This window comes from Miniopterus natalensis, chromosome 13, assembly GCF_054644295.1.
Source record: "Miniopterus natalensis isolate mMinNat1 chromosome 13, mMinNat1.hap1, whole genome shotgun sequence".
Classification (NCBI taxonomy): Eukaryota; Metazoa; Chordata; class Mammalia; order Chiroptera; family Miniopteridae; genus Miniopterus; species Miniopterus natalensis.
Window position 1 is genome coordinate 50962490 of NC_142093.1, and position 19795 is coordinate 50982284.

The 19795-nt window shown below is 43.0% G+C and overlaps 1 protein-coding gene across 1 annotated transcript in view; it reads left to right on the forward strand.

Moving 5' to 3' along the window:
- Nucleotides 1-19795, forward strand: part of ACOXL (acyl-CoA oxidase like) — a 269791-nt gene that overhangs the window by 605 nt on the left and 249391 nt on the right. The gene's annotated exons all lie outside the window — the stretch shown is intronic.

The window sequence follows — 19795 nt, forward strand, 5'->3', positions numbered from 1 at the left end:
GCCTGTGGTGGCCAGGGGGGCGCAGGTCCCCAGGTTATCTGATGCCACCACCGCCCGAGAAGTGGGCAGAGGGGCTGGCGCAGCCCCAGCGCACAGACGGAGAAAGTGGCGCAGTGGCCGGCCAGGCAGGTGTGTCACTGGGTCCCTTTCACCTGTGCTCTGCGCAGCAGCCAACCCCTCTCCCACCGTCGGAACTGCCCGCCTTTCAGTTTTAGCTTAAAAAACGCCTGTTACAAACGCCAGTGTGCTCTGAAGGTGGGTGAACCAGTGATTCACGTGTAGCTGGCCCACCCTTCTTCGTTCATGTCTCGGGGAGGGAAGGGCAGGCCTTGAGTAAAAGTAGGGTGTCCTTGGAAAAGAAGCTGGGATTCCTGTCCTGGAAGTACCTAGAGTGAGTACTTGGGAAGATGAGATGTGTGAGACGGTGGTGTTTTCCTTGGTGACAATCCTCTTTTCTTTCCCTCTCTCTCACACATAGTTCTTTATTTTAGGTCATTGTTCTCAAAGTGTGGTCCAGGGACTGCTTGGCGGTACCCAAGGCTGTTTCAGGAGATTCACAAACTTAAAAAGTCAATTTAAAAATTATTGTTAGTTTACTGTTATAAAGTAGCATTTAAACTAAAATTATTTTTATAATAATACTAAGATGTTATTCGCCTTCTCAGTCTCATTTTCTCACAATTGTACAGAGGTGGTTTCCAGACACTGCATGGTATGTAATATTCCAGCAGAGTAAATGCAGAAGCAGATATGAGGATTTGGCTGTCTTTTTTTTTAAATCAATTTAATTGTTTTCTAGCACCATTTCTCCCCCCTATACCTTCCCCCACCTTCTGATAAGACAGACATTAAAGGGACTTGTAAAAATGAAGAGCAATGACACTCTTCTTACTAAATTTCCTTTTTGTTTTGCAAAACATACTTGTAAAAAATTTTAATTAATTTATTGCTGTTATTTTCAGATGACTTAATTATATTTAAACATTTTGCTGTTACAATTTCTAATATGGTAAGTATCAGTAGGTATTTTGGGGAGCTGCAATAATTTTCTTAAGAGTTTCTTTTCTTAGGGCAGTTTTAGGTTTAAAACAAAATTGAGATGGCACTACAGAGATTCCTCATATACCTTTTGCCCCCACACATGTATAGCTTTCCCCATTATCAATATCACTCAACAAAGTGGTACATTTATTATTATTATTATTATTATTATTATTATTATTATTTTACTAGGTGTGAACCTACATTGACACATCATAACCACCCAAAGTCTATAGTTTATGTTAGGGCTCACTTTTGGTGTTGTACATTCCATTCTATGGGTTTGAACAAACATATCATGATGTCATTTACCCATCATATGGCATCTACAGAGTATTTTTAGTGCCCTAAAAATGCTCCATGCTCTGCCCTCCTCTCCTTCCTGGCAACCACTGATTTTTTTTATTTTTTATTGTCTCCATAGTTTTCCAGAATGTCATATAGTTGGAATCATGTATTAAGTAGCTTTTTCAAATTGACTTCTTTCACTTGGTAACATGCATTTAAGGTTCTTTCATGCCTTTTCCTGGCTTGATAGCTGAGTAACATTCCACTGTCTAGATGTCCCACAGTTTGTTTATCCATTCACCTGCAGAAGGACACCTTGGTTGCTTCCAAGTTTTGTCAGTTATGAATAAAGCTGCCCAAAACATCCATGTGCAGTTTTTTGTGAGGAGACCTCAACAATTTTTAAGAGTGCAAAGAAGTCCTGCTACTTTAAGTGCTGCTTAGTTCGGTCGCGTCCCTTCATACACATATCTGTTCCCACATTCCTCAGCCTTTTTAGTTTAGTTCCTGGGCTGTTTCTTTGCCTTTTCAGTTTAGATAGCTGCAGTTTAAAATATGGATCAGAACTACTGATTTGGGCCAAGTAGAAGTTACTTTCTTGTGAACTGTACAACCTGCTTAGGGACAGAGGGAGAGCCAGCAGGCAGCTTATTTCCTGTGTGACTGTCATCAAGGGAGTTTACCTTACTGAGCTTACATTTGCGCATTCACTGAACGTGTTGTTGGTTTTAATGCTTAAATGAGGCTGTTGCATAGGTATTCAGTAATGCTGACCATGGTATGACACCCAAAAACCCTAACCCCCCCAAAAAAGATAAAAATCCCATTACCCTAACCAGCATTTTCTAATTCTTTCCGATTCTTGTTTATTGACTTCATAATTTCAGAGTTGTAGTAAGAGCATACGCAAAATTTTATATTTTCCCCCCAAGTGATTAAAGATGCTATCTATTTGAAAATTCACATTGTCTTCTCAGATTCGATCTTATCTTATGTTAGAGGGTAATGATCCTTATTTCTCGATGTTTTAATATTCTGCCAAAATAAAATGCCCAACAGGAGACCAGAAATAAAACCTCTATTTGATTCTTGGAGGCAATGTGAGGCCTTCTGTGGCTGGTGCCCCCACCCCCAGGCCTTTGAAGTTAAAGTAGGTGCTGTGTGTGAGTGTCTAGTGGGAAGTTTGCACAGGATCAGGCACTCTCAGGACATAAGAGCCCAGGAAATGGTTCTTCTCCAAAAGAAAGGGCTTGTGCAATTTCCTGTGCACACAACAGGTGCCTCCTCACACAGAACTTCACCCTCTACGCTGCTCTCCCAGGTCTGGTGTGGGCTCAGCCAGGTTCCCCACTAATGAAAGGATGGCTTGTTCTCTCTCCCTGAGGTGAACTTCAGACTGAGTCCTCACTGTCCCGCTGTCAGGAGTCCCCCAGACTGGGAATGCCCTGGGTGCTGAGGGTCATACCAGTCGTGCTGAGTATTGTGGCAGCTGGAGGATTCTGGGAGACCTGAGGCTCCTCACTGGGGTTTGCAGGGAGTATTTAAAAACATCTGAAATGTTTCTGAGTTTGTTTCTTGGCATTCTGAAGCTCTTGTGAAGGCCTGGCTGGTGAAGGGTGTGCATGTGTGGCACACATGCCTCAGCAAAACAACCTAAAAAGCCCTACTGGGCATTTCTGGTCCCCTGAGACTTCTCCATGCCCCCCACAGGCTCCCATCCAGCCTGACCGCGCTGTGCCTGGCTGGCTCCCCTCTCCCTTTCTCTTCTTTCCTAGAGTGATGCACATTTCTCTTCCTAACTTTTTCATAGGTTTCGTTTCTCTTCATTCTTATTTATACCTGCAAGTATTTCATGGAGACATCCTCATTGTAAAGGGTGAAATGACATGGAAAACTTGAGAGTACCCTGAACGATCTCCTCCCCCAAATGCTTTTTTTTATTGTGGTAAAATATAATACAATACAATAAGAATGTACCATCTTAAGCATCTTTAAGTGTACCGTTTAAGTGCATTAAGTCCTTTTTGCAACCATCGCCACCATCCATCTCCAGAGCTTTTTCATCTTCCCAAACGGAAACTCTGTCCTCATTAAGGATTCACTCCCCCTCTCCCCTACGCCCAGCCCCTGGCGCCCACCATTCTATTTTCTGTCTCTATGAATTTAACTACTGTAGGTGTCTCATGTAAGTGGAACCATACAGTATTTGGCCTGCTGTGACAGGCTTAGTTCACTCCGTCACAGTTCATCCGTGTTGTAACCTGTGTCAGTTTCCTTGCTCTGTAAGGCTGAATCCGGTCATCAGTGGATGGATGCTCGGTCCCCTAACCACTTTTAATAATTCAGTATGTTGAAGGGTTTTTTCTACTTCTTTTTCTATAAGCTCATATGCACTTGCGAACATTATGTTTTATGTAAAAATGATCATACTATGTGTTCTGCAGCTTCCTCTTTTACAATTTAATTCTCATTTTCCTTGATGTAAGGTATGAACACACTTAATACAAATCACACTGTGAGGTTTGTAGTGGAAAGCAGGCCTCCCACCCCCCATTACACCCCTTTCCCCCCTCATTCCCTTTCCTCATTGACACCAGTTCTTCACTGGATTCTGACATTGTTTACCTCCACATTCCTAAATAATGTGCCTAAATGGCACTTTTTTTTTTACTTTCTTGATTTTTACTTTAAAAGTACACAAGGTCACAAAATTAGAGCAAGTTTTAGTTTTTTTGTTGTTTTTTACCTAATTTTGTTCTTACAAGTTTCAAAGTCTGCACCATCAGATATTTAAGCCAGAAACTTTAAATATAAAAATCATTTTGAAATGGACACTGTCAGTTCTCTACTTGCATTTTTGAACTGTCAAAATATTTTTTTTCTCAGTGATACAAGTGTATTTATTCTGAAAATTGACAGGGATGAGAATGAATCAGTCAGTGAATCATGGTTCTCTTAAACACTTGTCATTAAATAATTTAGTAGAAAACACAGAGTTCTTCCTTGATTGGAGCTTTTAGTGTTCATGACCCAAACCAGACCCAACTGACACTCAGTACACTATTAAATAACAAAATGTTATTTTTTTACTTATTTTTAATTAAAAATTTTTTTATTATTAAAATAATATATATCTTCATTGATTTCAGAGAGAGAAAGGGAGAGGGAGAGAGAGAGCTGAAACATCAATGATGAGTCATTGATCGGCTGCCTCTTGCACGCCCCCGACTGGGGATCAAACCCACAACCTGGGCATGTGCCCCTGACCAGGAATCAAGCCATGATCTCCTGGATCCTAGGTCGATGCTCAACTGCTGAGCCACACCCGGCCGGGCAGAAGCCACAAATTCTTGAATGCTTCTTCCATTGAGAGGTGTGGTTTATGTCCTCTCCCTTGAATCTGGGTGGTTCTGTGACTGCTTTGGCCAATGAAATATGGCTGAAGCGCAGAGTGCCAGGCCTGAAGAGAGTGGTACCTTCCACTCCCTGTCTCTTAAGGCCCTGAGCTCCCATGTGAATGTTCTTCTAGCCTGCGGCTGCCATACTGTGAGGAAGCCCAAGCTGGCCATGTGGAGAGGCCACATAGAAAGGTAGAGAGTTGCTAACCATTCCCCACCCTTCAGCCCCCAGCTGTTCCAGTCATCTGAGCTGGGACCCTGGACACTGGAGAGAACAAGCAGACGCTAGGTGTCCTTGGGTGTCCAAACTCCTGATAGATGCGAGGAATGAGATGAAACAATAATGCATTGCCATTTTAAGCACTAAGTTTTTTTTTTTGGGGGGGGTGTTGGAGGAGACCCTGTTACACAGCTGTAAATAACCAGAACAGTCTCACATCTCATAGTTTGCTGAAACAGGATACCAGAGAATTAACTTTTTGAGAGTTTGAGATTTTTCATGTCTGATAATGTTTACTATCCAATTAATTAAAGGTTTGTCTGCATGTAGAAGTGTAGGCTGGAAGTAAAATTTCCCCCAGAATTTTAAAGGCATTATGCCATTGCTTTCTAGTATCCAACACTGTTATTAATGAACCTGACCCCTTCTGCGCTTCACCCTGGATAAATGACTTGTTCTCTTCCTGCCTCCTGGAAGCTTCTGGACCTTTCTCTTCAGCACTGGTGGTGTAGAATTTCATAGAGGTGTGGCTTGATGTGGGCCTCTTTCTTTGTGTTGCGCTTATAGTGGGCCCTATTACTTTGGAAATGTGTGTTCTTCACTTATTTGTACTATTCTCTTATCTGGAACTCTGGAAATCATAATGATGTTCAAAAGCTCTTCTAGTATTTGTTCCTTTTTTATAGCATCTCTTCTTGTTTTTGGTTGCAAAAGCTCTTATTTTGGGGGACTAGTTGATGGTAATTTTTGAGATTTTTTTCTATTCTCTCCTTTGCCACTGCTTCCTTTGTGTTCCTTTTGTCTGTTTGTACTTTGGCCTCTGTCTTTTGTGTGTGAAGCTTTCATTAAATGTCTGGTCAACCCTGGGTGTTTGTTCACAGCAGCAGCAAAGTGAGTTATATGAGTGCGTGCTGATTGTAAATGAGCAGGGCTGTTGGCCACAGGCTTGCTGATCATAGAGTAACTTTTCATTGACAGATCAGCACTAGTGTTTTGTTTTGGACAGGGTTAGTTTTTCCAGAGATGAACCTTTCTGTCTCCTGAGGGATGGCGGGGTGGAGAAGGAGGGACAGGCCCTAATCCTGGGTGCCTGAAGGGACTATGAGCAGGTGGAAGAGAAAACAATGCTCTCTTCTCAAGACGTATGACTCCATTTGCTGGGAAATGCTCCGATTTTGTTAGTGCAAGTCGCCTTAGGCCATGTACTGGGAGGTTACCTTAGCTGTCCAGAAGTGGAGGCCACTCCTCATGGTGGGTGGTCCCCGGCATGTTGGTAAATGGGGGCCTTGGTGAGAAGTCTCCCACTGGCCCCAAGGTTTTCAGTGTGGGCATCCCTGATGGCCTCTCATGTGCCCCTCTCTTTACAGTAACCCCCACTCTTTGTATCATCTCCTCCTGGCTGCCAGGGAGAATATTGACTCAGCCTCTTCTTGTCCCTTCAGGGACCTCAAGCCTTGAAGTACAGGTTGTCACTGGCCACTGAGGGAATCTCCATGTCCGCCTTCCCCGTTCCCACTTGCTTGTAAATGGACAGGTAGGTGGACAGGTGGCTCTCAAGGTCCATCAGGGAACCCTGGCTCCAGTGCATGTTGTCTGACTCACTTAGGGTGCGTCCTACACTGCTGTGAAATGTGTTTGTTGTGGAAAATGATGGGTTTTTTACCTAGATTCCTGCAGGATTTGTGTCCAGTAATGTTCCACCAAAGACATCCTTTGGGTGACCAACAGTGTCCCATTTATACTATGGTTGGAAACAGGGAGCTCCCAGGCAGCAGACTTACGATCCTGTGGGCAGAGCAGGACCTTAGGATGGAGTCAGGGACTGGTGATTCCTGCAGACCACAGGACTGGGCATCCCCCCTCACACTTAACTGTTGGCGCTCTATACCACTTCCACTTTCTCAGCTAACTCTCCTGTGCCACCCTAGCCTCAGCACCTCCAAAGTGCACCCTAAAAAAGAACCTTCTTGTTTTGAAGCATCAAGTCTCATTTCTAAGCTATCACTGTCCTGGAAGTTGGGACCACAGCCAAACGGGGACCAGTCAGGAGCCACCCCTCGGGCTGGGCTGATGCAACCTCAGGATCTCATAAGGGACGGGGAGCCAGTGGCAGTGTCTTCCATATAGTGAAGTAGCATGTCTGAGTTTGTGTGTGTGTGTTTTTTTAAAATTTACCTTTATTGTTGAAAGCATTACAGATGTCCCCTTTTCCCCTCATTGATCCCCTCCACCCTGTATTCCTCCCCCCAGGCCTTCACCCCACTACTGTTTGTGTCCATGGTTTATGCATACATATATGAATATAAATTCTTATGTTAATTTCTCCCCTCCCACGCACCCCTGCTTTCCCTGTGAAATTTGTCAGTCTCTTCCATGCTTCTATGTCTCTGGATCTATTTTGTTCATCAGTTTATTTTGTTCATTAGATTCCACCTCTGAGTAAGATCATGTGACACTTGTCTTTCTCTGACTTGCTTATTTCGCTTAGCATAATACTCTCCAGGTCCCACCGTGCTCTCAACCCGTAAGGGATCCTTCGTTTTCACATTTGCATAGTATTCCATTGTATAAATGTCTGAGAAAATGCTTGCTAGGATTTCAGTCTTTTTGAACTTGTAGAGACCTGCTCATAGTCCCTTCAGGCAGCCTAACGTGTGGTCTATCTTTCAGAATGTCCCCTCCGCCCCTTGATGGATTCCTTTCCACTCCCTTCCAACCTGCTCCCCACCCTCGCTTCCTCCCTCCTGGGACTTCCCCCTTCTACCCACAGACACCCACTTCTCAGCCATCCTGCCGAGAGATCCTGCCTTCTCCCAGCCATGCAGCTCCTCCTGACAGAATCAGTAAAGGTCATTGCTAAACCAAACGCTCTCGACTCCAGAAAACAGAGGTCTAATGGCTGTGTGTGAAGGTTATGTTGTCATAGCGTCTAGGACTCTTCTTGTCCCCCTGTCCTCCCTGCTAGGGCCCTCCTAGCAGGGAATCCCTGGTGTTCAGCATGGTGCAGGTGCTGACCCACGCTCAGGAAGGAAGAGAAATGCGAGGATGGGAGGGGCCCCTCCCTGCAGTCCCTCCCGGGGAACCCAGGGTTTGGGGACCTGCCTCCGACCCGGGGTTGCTGTCAGTTGTCTGGTGGAGGGTCTTTCCTCCCTCTTCCTCCCTTTTCCCTGACCCCAGTGCCTGTCCTCCTGCCACCTTTCTAGACTTGCCAGTTAGCGCGGGCGCCTCTCTGCGAGCGAGTGTACTTCTCAGCTAGAACCAAACCGCAGTGCTTAGAAAGCCCTCCCTGGGCGTTTCCTGTCAGCCCTGCTGTTTCGGGGCCGTCGTCTTTGACAGTGACCACAAGGTGACTCAATGGTTTCTGTTTCCATTCACGGTCAGCCCATGGTGGGGCCCCTGGGCTGGCGCCCAGGCTTGGGGGCGAGTGGCAGGCTGGGCTGTAGCTGGTGTTTACTAGAAGGAGCTGGAGTCTCTGCCGCCGCCTCGGGGAGGGGGTGCTGTTCCCGCTCAGGCAGCTACGTTCTTTCGTGTGAGCGATGACGGGGGGCTGCTCCTCAGTTTCATGGAGATGCACCCCTTGTGATCCTTGTTTTCAGCGAGAAGGGATTGGCAGAGCGACTTGATCCCGGGCTCAGCGGGAGGTGTCCCTGAAGCTAGGTTACAGAGACCAGGAAGGACAGGCAGGCTCCTGACGGCCGTGCAGAGAAACCAGGGCTGGGTCCAAGTTCCTATTTTATTCCAGAACGTGGAGGCCCTGGGGGTCAAGGGCTAGGCCCCAGGGATGTCCCTTGTCGTGAGGGCATTCACATTTGGTATCTGAAGATGTGGTTTCCATTCGACTGATTTTTCATTTTGATTTTGAGTAAAACACACACAATCACTTTTTAAAAGTGGCTGTTAGTTGTTGGTTTTAAAAGATTTTTTTTTTCTAAACACACAAAGCTCTTTGTTGTTTTGCTGTTGTCTCTTTTTAAAATGTTTATGTTGGAATAACTTGAAGTTTATAACAGAACTGCACGGGTAATTCAGAGAGTTCCCGCGCACCTCTTGCCGAGTTTCCCTTCTGTGAGCGTCTAACCGCAGTGCCCTCGTCAGAACCGAAACGCAGCCCTGGGCTCGCCCAGCTTCTTGGTTCTTCCACTGCCGTCCTGCTTGGTCCAGGATGCTGTCCAGGTGCCACGCTGGGTTTTGTTGCGTGTCTCCTTACGTCCTCTGGTCCCTGACAGTTCCTTAGTTTGTCCATGGTTTTCATGACCTGGCCACTTTGGAAAAGTACCGGTCATATATTCTGCTTCATGTCCCTGAATTTGGGTTTGTCTGATGTTTTTCTCATGTTTAGACCGAGGTTACGAGCTTTGGGGAAGAATACCACAGAGGGGACGTGTCCTCGTCATATCACTCGGTGGCAGGTCCATCCGCAGGTCTGGTCCCTGGCGAGGTTACGTGGATCACTCGGGCAGGGCAGTGTCCATCAGGTTTTTCCCTGCCACACAACCTGTGTCCCTTGCAGCAGCCGCCACGTGGCCGTGGTGGGGCTGGGGGCTTGGTTAAGTACCACCTCTTGGAAGGGAGAGTAGCCCCTTCCCAAGTTATTTATTATGGGAGATTTGTCTCTTTTTCTCTCATGCATTTATTTATCTAAGCTGTTTACTTACATCAGTATGGACGAATGTGTGTTTATTTTGTGCTGTGGGCTATAATCCAGTAGTGCCTTATTAATTTCGTTGCTGAAATGGCCACCAGGAGCTTCTTCATTTGTCTCCTGTGTCCTTTGACAAGCCTAGCCCTTTTTTGAGCACTTTCTTGCTTTCTGGCACTAGAAGGTGCTCCAGGCTCCTTGTGTGTTTTCCCTGCCCCTGCCCTAAAATCAGCCATTTCTCTAATACATCCTGCTCTTTTTATTTGAGAATAGTTTTTTGTTTTTTTTATAAGAGAACATTTATTTGTAAAATCACAGAGGTAGGAGAAGTAATTACTAGAAGAAATGGGCTTAGGAAACAAGTTATAGAGGCAAAGGAAGGGTCCTAGGAGCTTGGGAGTGAGGAAGGTAATGGTACCACCTTGGGGAGGGGGGAGGGAAAGGGAAAGGGAAAGGTTCAGGTGTGCTTCCAGGAAAGAGAGCTGAGAATAGTCGTTTTTAATCTTCACCCGAGGATATTTTTTCCATTGCTTTTCAGAGAGAGTGGGAGGGAGAGAGAGAGAGAGAGAAACATCAGAAACATCGAGTGAGAGAGACACATGGACTGGTTTGCCTCTCTCACCGGCCCAGACCAGGGCTGGGGATCGAGCCTGCAATGGAGGTTGGAATCGAACCCGGGACCCTTCAGTCCTCCTGCTGACACTCTAACCACTGAGCCAAACCCGCTAGGGCTGAAATTAAAAAATCTTAAGTGGGCACTCTCAGACTTTTGACAAATACACCTATGTAACCCCCCCCCGTCAAAATATAGAACATCACCCCAGAAAGTTCCCTCATGTCCTTCCCAGTCAATCTCTGCCTTATTCTCCCAGTGGTAACCACTGTTCTGTTTTTTTTTGTTTTTCCTACTATGTTTTAGTTTTGTCTGCTTTAGAATTTGGTATAAGTGGAATCACACAATATGTTCATTTAGCATATTTTTGGTGGTATATTAGTTCAACTTAATCCTAAACACCAATGAAAATGAATGAACTACCTGTACAATAGACACTGAAGATGAATTTGATTTGCTATGCTGAGTGAAAAAAACCAGACACAGAAGATACATAATGTCTAATCCCGGTCTTTAATATTCAGAAGCAGTAAAAAATAATTTATGGAGTTAGTAGCCAGGAGAACAGCTATTACTGGGCAGGGGACAGGGAAAGTGACTGAGGGGTGATTCTGGGTGCTGGTGATATGTTGTGATTTTCCTTGATGTGGGTAGAGGTGATCAGATGTGTTTTCTTTGTGATAATTCATTGACTATACTTTTGTGACTCATAGTTTGTTCTTGTTTTGTTCTAGGTGTATTATATATCATAAAGTATTTTAATTTAAATATGTTTTCATTGATTTTTAGAGAGAGAGGAAGGGAGAGGGAGAGAAAGAAACATCGATTGGCTGCCTCCTGCACACCCCCTACTGGGGATCAAACCTGCAACCTGGGCATGTGCCCTGACATGGAATCAAACAGGTGACCTCTCAGTGCAGGGGACAGCACTCAACCAACTGAGCCATACCGGCCAGGGCACATAAAGTATTTTAAAACTAAGATACTAGTTTATGCTCAGCAGGTGTGTGTGTGTGTCTGTGTGTGACAATACCATGTCTATTGATTTGTGACAAGTTGCCTTAAAACTCAGCAATCTAGGACAGTAATATGCATTATCTCACACAATTTTTGTGAGTCAGGAACTTCAGAGCATCTTAAATGGGTGGCACTGGATCTCTCACAGGGTTGCATTTAGGATGTTGGTTGAGGTGAAGTCATACGTATTAGGGCTTGATGACTGCTAGAGAAGAGCCATTTTCAAGATGGTGCATGCATGTGTCTGTTGGTGGGACCCTCAGTTCTTTCCCTGGTGGACCTCTTCACAGGACTGCTGGAGGGCCCTCACATCATGGTAGCTGGCTTCCTCCAGAGCCAGTGATCAGACAGCTCAGTGCAATGTTTTCTAGATTAATACATGTCATTTATGTGCATTGCTAGTACATGCTTTTTTACTGGTAAGTAATATTCTGTTCTATGACTAGACCATTGTTTATCTATCTGTTCTTTTAATGATACATGCCTGGACTATTTCCAGTTTGGGGAGATTATGAATAAAGCTGATCTGAATATTCTTCTAAAGAATTTTTGTGATCATGTCATTTCATTTCTCGGGTGAATACCTAAGAGTGTAACTGTTAGGTCCGGATAGGTATATGTTTAGTTTTATGAGAAATTGCCAGACTTTTTCCAAAGGGATTGCACCATATTGTTGTTTTTTAAAATTTATCTTTATTGTTGAAAGTATTACAGATGTACCCTTTCTCCCCCCCCCCCCCCCCCGTTGATCCCCTCCACCTAGCATCCACTACCATCCTAGGCCTTCACCACACTATTGTCTGTGTCCATGGGTTATGCATATAAGTTCTTTGATTAATCTCTCCCCACCCACTCCCCACCCTCACCTTCTCTCTGAGATCCCTTAGTCTGTTCCATGCTTCTATGTCTCTGGATCTATTTTGTTCATCAGTTTATTTTGTTCATTAGATTCCACATATGAGTGAGATCATGTGATACTTGTCTTTCTCTGACTGGCAGATTTCATTTAGCATAATACTCTCCAGTTCCATCCATGCTGTCCCAAAGGATTAGAGGTCCTTCTTTTTTATAGCTGCATAGTATTCCATGGTGTAAACATACATACCATATTGTTTTTACAACAAAGCATGAGAGTTTCCAGTGCTCCATATCCTTGTTGGCATTTGATTTTGTAATTAAAAATTTATTTAGTGGTACCTTGTAGTTTAATGACACTGAGAACTTGCTCACGTGCTTATTGGCCATTTGTACATCTTCTTTTGTAAAGTATCTATTTGAATTTTTTTGAGGGTATTTGTGTGTGTGGGGGGTTCACATGTCTACTTTTGTGAAACCACCAACAGAGCCAGGATAGAGAACTGGTCCATCACCACAGAGAAACTTCCTGTTTCCCCTTTAGTGTCAGAATCTTCCCAGAACCCTAACCCCTGGCACCCACTGATCTGTTCTTCTTTACTGTAATTTTGTCATTTTGAGAATGTTGTGGCATTGGAACCACACAGTATATAACTTTTTGAGGTTGGGGTTTTTTCACTCAACACAGTGCCTTTGAGATCCATCCAGCTTGCTGTGGAATCCAGTAGTTTCCTCCTTTTCACTGCTGAGTACTAGTCCACTGTAGGCACGTACCCTAGTTTGTTAACCTGCTCTCCCATTGGGGGACATTTAGATGTTTCTAGTTTGTGGCAAATGCAATAAACATTCAGATACAAGTGTTTGTGTAAACAAAGGGTTTCATTTCTCTTGGGTGAGCACCCAGGAGTGGGGTTGCGGGGCTGGTGATCAGTGTACGTTTAACTTTAGGACAATGTCAACCTTTCTCAGAGAAGCTGCGCACTTTTTATTCCCACCTCCAGGGAATGAGAGATCCCGAGAGATCCCCTTGCTCTGCATCCACTTTAACACTTGGTGCGTTGTCAGTATGTTTTATTTTGGCCATTCTAATAGGTGTTTATGATTTTTAAAAATTTTATTTTTATTTTTTACTTAGTACTTTGTAGTTGGTTCTGATTCTTTAGATAGGACAAGGGTGTCAAGGGATGGGCCATTCTTCCGAAATGCTCTTCTTGCTAAACGTTAAAATATAGCGCAGGATTTTGCAGACCAGTTTTAAGTGGGATGAGCTTGAGAGGAACTCAACATGAATGTAGCCAACTGCAAAGAGGAAATCAACATTTAAGTGATCAAATAGGGTGTGCAAGTACTGGTTAAGCCTCTGTGGGGAGACAGAGCTTTGGATATAAACCCCTTTACTTGCAGCAAGTAAGTAAAACTACCTTGTGACAACCACACTTGTTTTTGGATAGAGCATCCCAAGTGGTGAACCCCGTTCATGCTGAAGGCCCACACCACGCACCTCTCTGAGGGAAGGTGAAATCAGCACCATATGTTTCAGTGCTTCCGGGTGACATATCCTGACTCAGAGGTTTTCAATCTTGTTTTTAGTAATGGAACCATTTTTTTTTTTTCAAGCCAAATCTTACACAGAACATCAATTGATAAGTCAGATGATGGTGGAGCTGCTGTGGGTTGAGCTGGGCTCTTTCTGTATCCCCCAGCCTCTAAGATTTAGCTCCTGATCTTGACACTGATGTTAATCCCCCTTGACCTGCAACTGCTCTTAATTTCCTAGGGCCTCTGTCTACAATCTGAGGCAGGGAGAGGAGTATTTGTCATATCTTCATATCTTACAGACCCAAGAAAACAGAAAAGAGAAATTATATCTGTTAAAATTATATCTGTTAAATTACATTATTGTTTAGGATTCATACATCATTGTTATACAAATGTTAACTGTGGAGGTTGATATTTAAAGGCAAAATTATGTAAACAAGTAAGTATGTTGTATATGAATTTGGAACTTTTCCAGGGCCTTCCTAAAACTGTGACTTTTCCATTGCAGAGATTGTGTCATTTTTTCTTGAAAAATGTTAGGAATTTACATATTCTTAATGTTCAAGCTTTTAGGAAGATAGTTTCTAAGACTTAAATCCAGCTTTCCTTCTTTGTTAAATGGGAATTCCTCCTGGTGGGAGTTCAACGAAGAACAAGCGCCATCTAGTGGTTATTTTAAGTGTACAATTTAAACAATTTTTAAACTTTTTTTTTGGTGTGTGTAGAGTAGTTTATCTTAACATGGTTCAAAAGTCAGAAAGTATAAAAAGGTAGAGTATTATTCCCTGTCTGCCAAATTTTTCCCACCTCTACCCCACGTACACAAAAGATAAACACTATTATGAGTTTCTGGTTGGTCCTTTAAGGGATTTAAAAAGCAGCGTATATATAAGCAAAGAAAATAAAATAAAAATCTTCACTTATTTAAAAAATTATATAGTGTAGTAGTAAAAGTAACATATTCACTTGCTTGCAATTTCTCTTCTCTTTTAAAGTATAGGATGGCAGTTTCCCCGTATTGGCATATCAAGAGGTTTTTATTGTTAGGTAGTATTCCATTGCATGTTTGCACCCTTCTGTTGATGGGCTTTTAGGTGTTTGCAATGTTGCGCTGTTACAACACTATAATGAAGAGCTGTTTTTGTCACATAACATTAAAATCATCCCAGTAGTGCAGTTTGGGGTGAGGGTGGGAAAGGGGAATGGGAAAAATACACCTGTTATTAAAATGTCTAACTTGACTCTGTTGAGAAACTTCTTTAATGTGAGGAACATGGTATTAATGATTGAGAACTGTTTAGTAGTAACCCAGTTTTCTCGAGGTCTGTTTATTTCAGAGTTTTTAATAATGTCTCAGTCCTTTGGTCTGTGTGTGTGTTATCTGTGCGTCCATGGTCTTCATCTGCTCTTCATTGCATTTTATTTTTCTACATAGAAATAAAATCATTACCATCATTGTACTCAGAGATTTAAAACTATATTTAAGTGTCATTTGTATTTCTTGTTCCGTGGACCATCTGTTCAAATCATTGGCCCACTTGTTGGTCTGTTTTGATGAATTATAGGAGCTATTTAATTAGGGAAATTGGTCCCTTTGCAATGACACCAGTAACAAATATTTTGTCCCAGTCTGTCATTTGTCTCTTGACTATTTTATGGTGTTTTTGTCATGCAGAAGTGTTTGTTATGTAGTCACATTTATCAATGTTTTCTTTCTTTTTTAAAAAAAAACCCATGTTTTCTTTATGGCTTCTATATAGTATACTAGAAAGGATTTTTTTTGGCGTTAAGATTGAAAGGATTCTTCACAGTTTATTTTAATACTTTGTGGTTTGTTTTTCTCCATGGAAGTCATTGATCTATTTCGAATTTATTCTGGTATGTAGTGTGAGATAGGGAGCCAAATTAATTTTTTTTCCAGTTGGCTACCCAACTGGAATCTCTGTGTTTTGTTCTTCCCATGATTGGATATTCCAGCTTTGACTTACAGATGCTGAGTTTCCATATGCATTTACTTCTATTGTGTTCTACTTCATTCCATCCGCTTATCTGCCTGTTTTGCACCTGTTGAATGAATGAGGCGTTTTCACCATCTGATTATTTGACAGAGATCATAATTCCTCATTTTTAGAATTTTTCTGGCTATTTGTTTCCTTTTACATATGAACTTTAAAATCCTTGTTGGCATTTTTATCCAGGTCATATTGTTGTATAAATTAACTTAGGGAGAATTAACTCCTATCTGATCTTGTCTTTCTTGTAAAACACATGGTGCATATTTCTATTTGTTCAGGTCTTTTGTTGTTTCTTTCAGGAGTTTTTAAAAGTTTTCTTCATGTAAGTTCTGTACATTTAAAAAGTTTATTCTTAAGTATAGTTTTGTTTTATTACTTTGCAAGTGGGATCTTTTCTTTCATGTGTTTTCTTATTGTTTATGTTTCTGTATGGAAGCTGTTGACTTCTACTAATTGTGTTTCCTGCCAACTCTTAGTTTATAGTAATTTTAGTTGGTTCTGTGGGGGATTCAGAACGAGTCATCCCAAGATGTGCCTCTGTGGTATGTGGATTATTTCAAGCTAAAGGCAACTTTAGCTTCACTTTAGGTTCAAGAGAAACTTCTGCCCCCCACCAACTGCCTAGAAGAACTTGACCTGTCTTTAGGGCAGGACAAGCTTCTATTTACTAAACATGTGCTCTTCTTATCCTGCAGTGGCCCTCTGAAGCCCCAGGGTCACCTTACCTCATCCCTAGTTCAGGATGCCTTGTATATCCATGTATCCTTCCTATCTCTGACTCTCTCATGTGTGCGGGTTCCCATACATAACATATGTATTCAATTTGGTTATTTGCTCTTGCTGATCTTTCTCATGTCCATTTTATTATTAGACCAGCAGGAAGAACCTTGAAGATAGAGGAAAGTTTCTTCTTCTCCCACAGTTATCTTGGGGGCTTCCAGGTATATGGTCATATTGTATCAGTTAGCTATGAGAAAAAATTTAGTGATTCAAAACAATAAACATGTATTGTTATTATTTGTTAATTCTCACCCAGGGATATTTTTTCCATTGATTTTTAGGGAGAGTGGAATGGAGGGAGGGAGGGAGAGAGGAAGAGAGGGTGGGAAGAAGAGGGGAGAGAGAGAGAAACATGGATGTGAGAGAGACGTATTGATCTGTTGCCTCCCCCATGCACCCCAACCAGAGCTGAGGATCAAACCTGCAACCCAGGTATGTGCCCTTGACAAAGAATCAAACCTGTGACCCTTCAGTGCACAGGCTGATGCTCTAACCACTGAGTAACATGGGCCTGGGCAATAAGCATGTATTATTGATCATGAGTCTGTGTGTGGCTGAGAAGTTCCTTTGGTCTTGACTGGGCTCTTTCACATGTGTGGGGGTTGACTGGAGGTAGATTGGTCTAGGATGACATTGGCTGAGAAAACTGGACTCTCTCACATGCCTTTTACTTTGTGTCCCTACCTCCAACCCCCAGCAGGCTAGGCATGTTCTTAGATTAGTTCAAGCATGATTCATGAGGATTGCAGAGGAGTGAGAGAGAAGTGGAAATGCACATGCACTTTTTAAAGCCTTTGCTTCTCTCAAGTCTACCAATTATCTCAATTGCCAAAGAAAGTCACATAGCCAAGGTTAGGGATATAGACTCTGCTTCTTTATGAGAACTGCAATGTCAAAGGTCAGGGCTCAAGAGCAGGTCAAACATTAGGGGCCCTCACTACAATCAATCTAATACATGCATCCTCTGTAAACAGTGATAGTTCTGCCTGTTTCTTTCCAATTTAAATTTCTCTAATTTGTTTCTCTTGTCTGATTGCATTGGCTAACACTCCAGAACAAGGTTACACAACAACCTCTTGTAGTTGTTTTCAAAGGGCCAGCTGTTGGAATTACTAGTTATACTTTTTCTGATTCCTTTTCTGCTTTTCATTTAATAATTTATTTTTTCTCTTTTCCTTCAGTTTTTTTTTTTTCCCCTTAACTTCTTTAATCGGCTGCCCTAGCAGTTGCTCTTGGTACCCACTCTGATCCTTGTGAGGCCTGTGCACTCATTGTCCAGCAGCTGTGAGTATTGACTGGTATCAACTTATAGCTGAACTGTCCTGTGTCTATGGGAGTTCCCTTTCCATAAAATGACTGAGGTCATGCTTTCTCCCTGGGAATGCCCATTGCCAACGACTGACCGACAGAATGTGTCAACTCTGAGGTGCCATGTATACCTTGGAGTTCCCCACTGACTCAGGCTGAGCTAGACTTAAGCTGAGTCCACATCTTTTCTCTGAAGGCCTTCTGTCCCCACTGATGGTTGCTGATGGCTGGCTTCCCTGCTTGCACTCCCAAAGATGGCCTATTGTTTGCCCAACAACTCCCGACCCTTTCCTTGTCTTTCAGCTTGGGAGAAGAGGCTCTTCTTGGACTTTTTTTTTTTTTCTGAGCCTGCTGGAGATTCTGGGTTGGAAGATTCTACAGCATCTTGTCCAGCATATATGGGAGGCAATGAAGAAACCCAAGGACTTGGCTGCGGTGTCATTCCTCCAGTTCTGAGTTCTCCCAAGCAGTCTGCCTTCTACTTTGCACCTTTCAAAGTCTTCCTATGTGTGTTGGTTGTGTAATGTCCAGGGTTCTTTAGTTCTCAGAGGGGAATCTGGGAGGAATGGTGCTAGAATTCCCCCATTAGATAGCATTTCCACCAATACACATAAATAACCTGAAGAGCATAGATAACAGTAAAATATAATAAAAATAATTAGGATGGAGGCTTTAGGCAGGCCTGACTTGTATGTTAGAATCTGGAAATTTTTCCTGACTCCTAGTTTCATTGAAAATGGAAACTTAATTTCCTGTTCTTAAGGAAAATGCTGACTTCATGCATTAATGTTTATACTGCAATCCCCACAAGTGGTTCCGAAATCAGATCTAATGGATGATTTTCAAAAAAGAAAAATGCAAGAACGGATGGGCCTGTCCGGTCTCAGGATTTTTCTGTTGGGGAGTTTATGTGTTCATTGGGCACTTTTGGAGTTGTCTTTTGCCTTCCAGGATGAACATTGGGTCCCCCTTGATTTTTCAGGTGGTTACCTGCTCACTGGGTGGATGAGAGAAAGCCAAGGTGGTCCTGTTGTTTTTTGTTGGTCTGGGGAAATTGGCCAGAAGGTATTTAGGGGAATTGTTTAAATGTGAGAGACTGTGCTGATCCCGAGGGCTACATGGAAGTTTAGGACTGGACCTGACCAACACCCATGCAGTTTGTGTTCTGGATGTGAATGAACTTTACATAGGCACAGTATGTGTAGTGGGCATCTTTGGGGACACACCTGGGAATACTGGCTTCAGGGATCTAGTCATGAAACTGTTAGGACAAGGGTCTCAAGGTCTTGGCAGTTCTAAATGTCCTTATTAAATGTTATTCTTGGTCAATGTTAGAATACAGCGCAGTATTTTTTAGACCAGCTGTAAACTGGGTGAGCTTGACAGAAACTCAAGGGGATAAATGTAGCCAACTTGCAAAGACGAAATCAATGTATAATAGACCAAGCAATGGCTAAGCCTCCCTTTTGGGGAGACAACTTTGGATATGAATACCGTCTCCCTTACTTCTTGCAAGTAAATAAAACTACCTTGTGACAGCCACATCTCGATCTTGCATAGAGCACCCTAAGCGGTGAACCCCTTGAGTTTGGTAACAAATTGTAAGGACCCAAGTAAGTGTAAGTTCAACTACCATTTCATGGGGCTTACTCTTGGGTCCTGGGACTATCAGAATGGGTCTAACAGTTTGCCCTGGAGAGGGAAGAGAGGGTAATAATTAGAGTATGAGTGGCCCTGATATTCCTGGCCACTTACCATGTATGTGCAAGCACAGGCCTAATAAGCATTGAAATGAGGATGTCTGAGTCATGCACAGTCATTATTCTCATGAGTGAGAGGATGGAAGCACTGGAGGCCAGATCACTTGATGTTTGTCACACAGTTAGCGACAGAGCCAGGAATGTGAGGTTTCTTCCAGGCTCAGGCTGTGCTTTGCATTGAAACATTTTAGGTGGCAGAGTGGGCTCTCCCCTCCCATGTCAGTTTAGGTTTGTTGAAAAGTGGACACCAGGATGGGACTAGACGTGCAAGCGATTATGGGAGAAACGTCTGTGAAGGGTATCGGCTCCGAGAAATAAGATA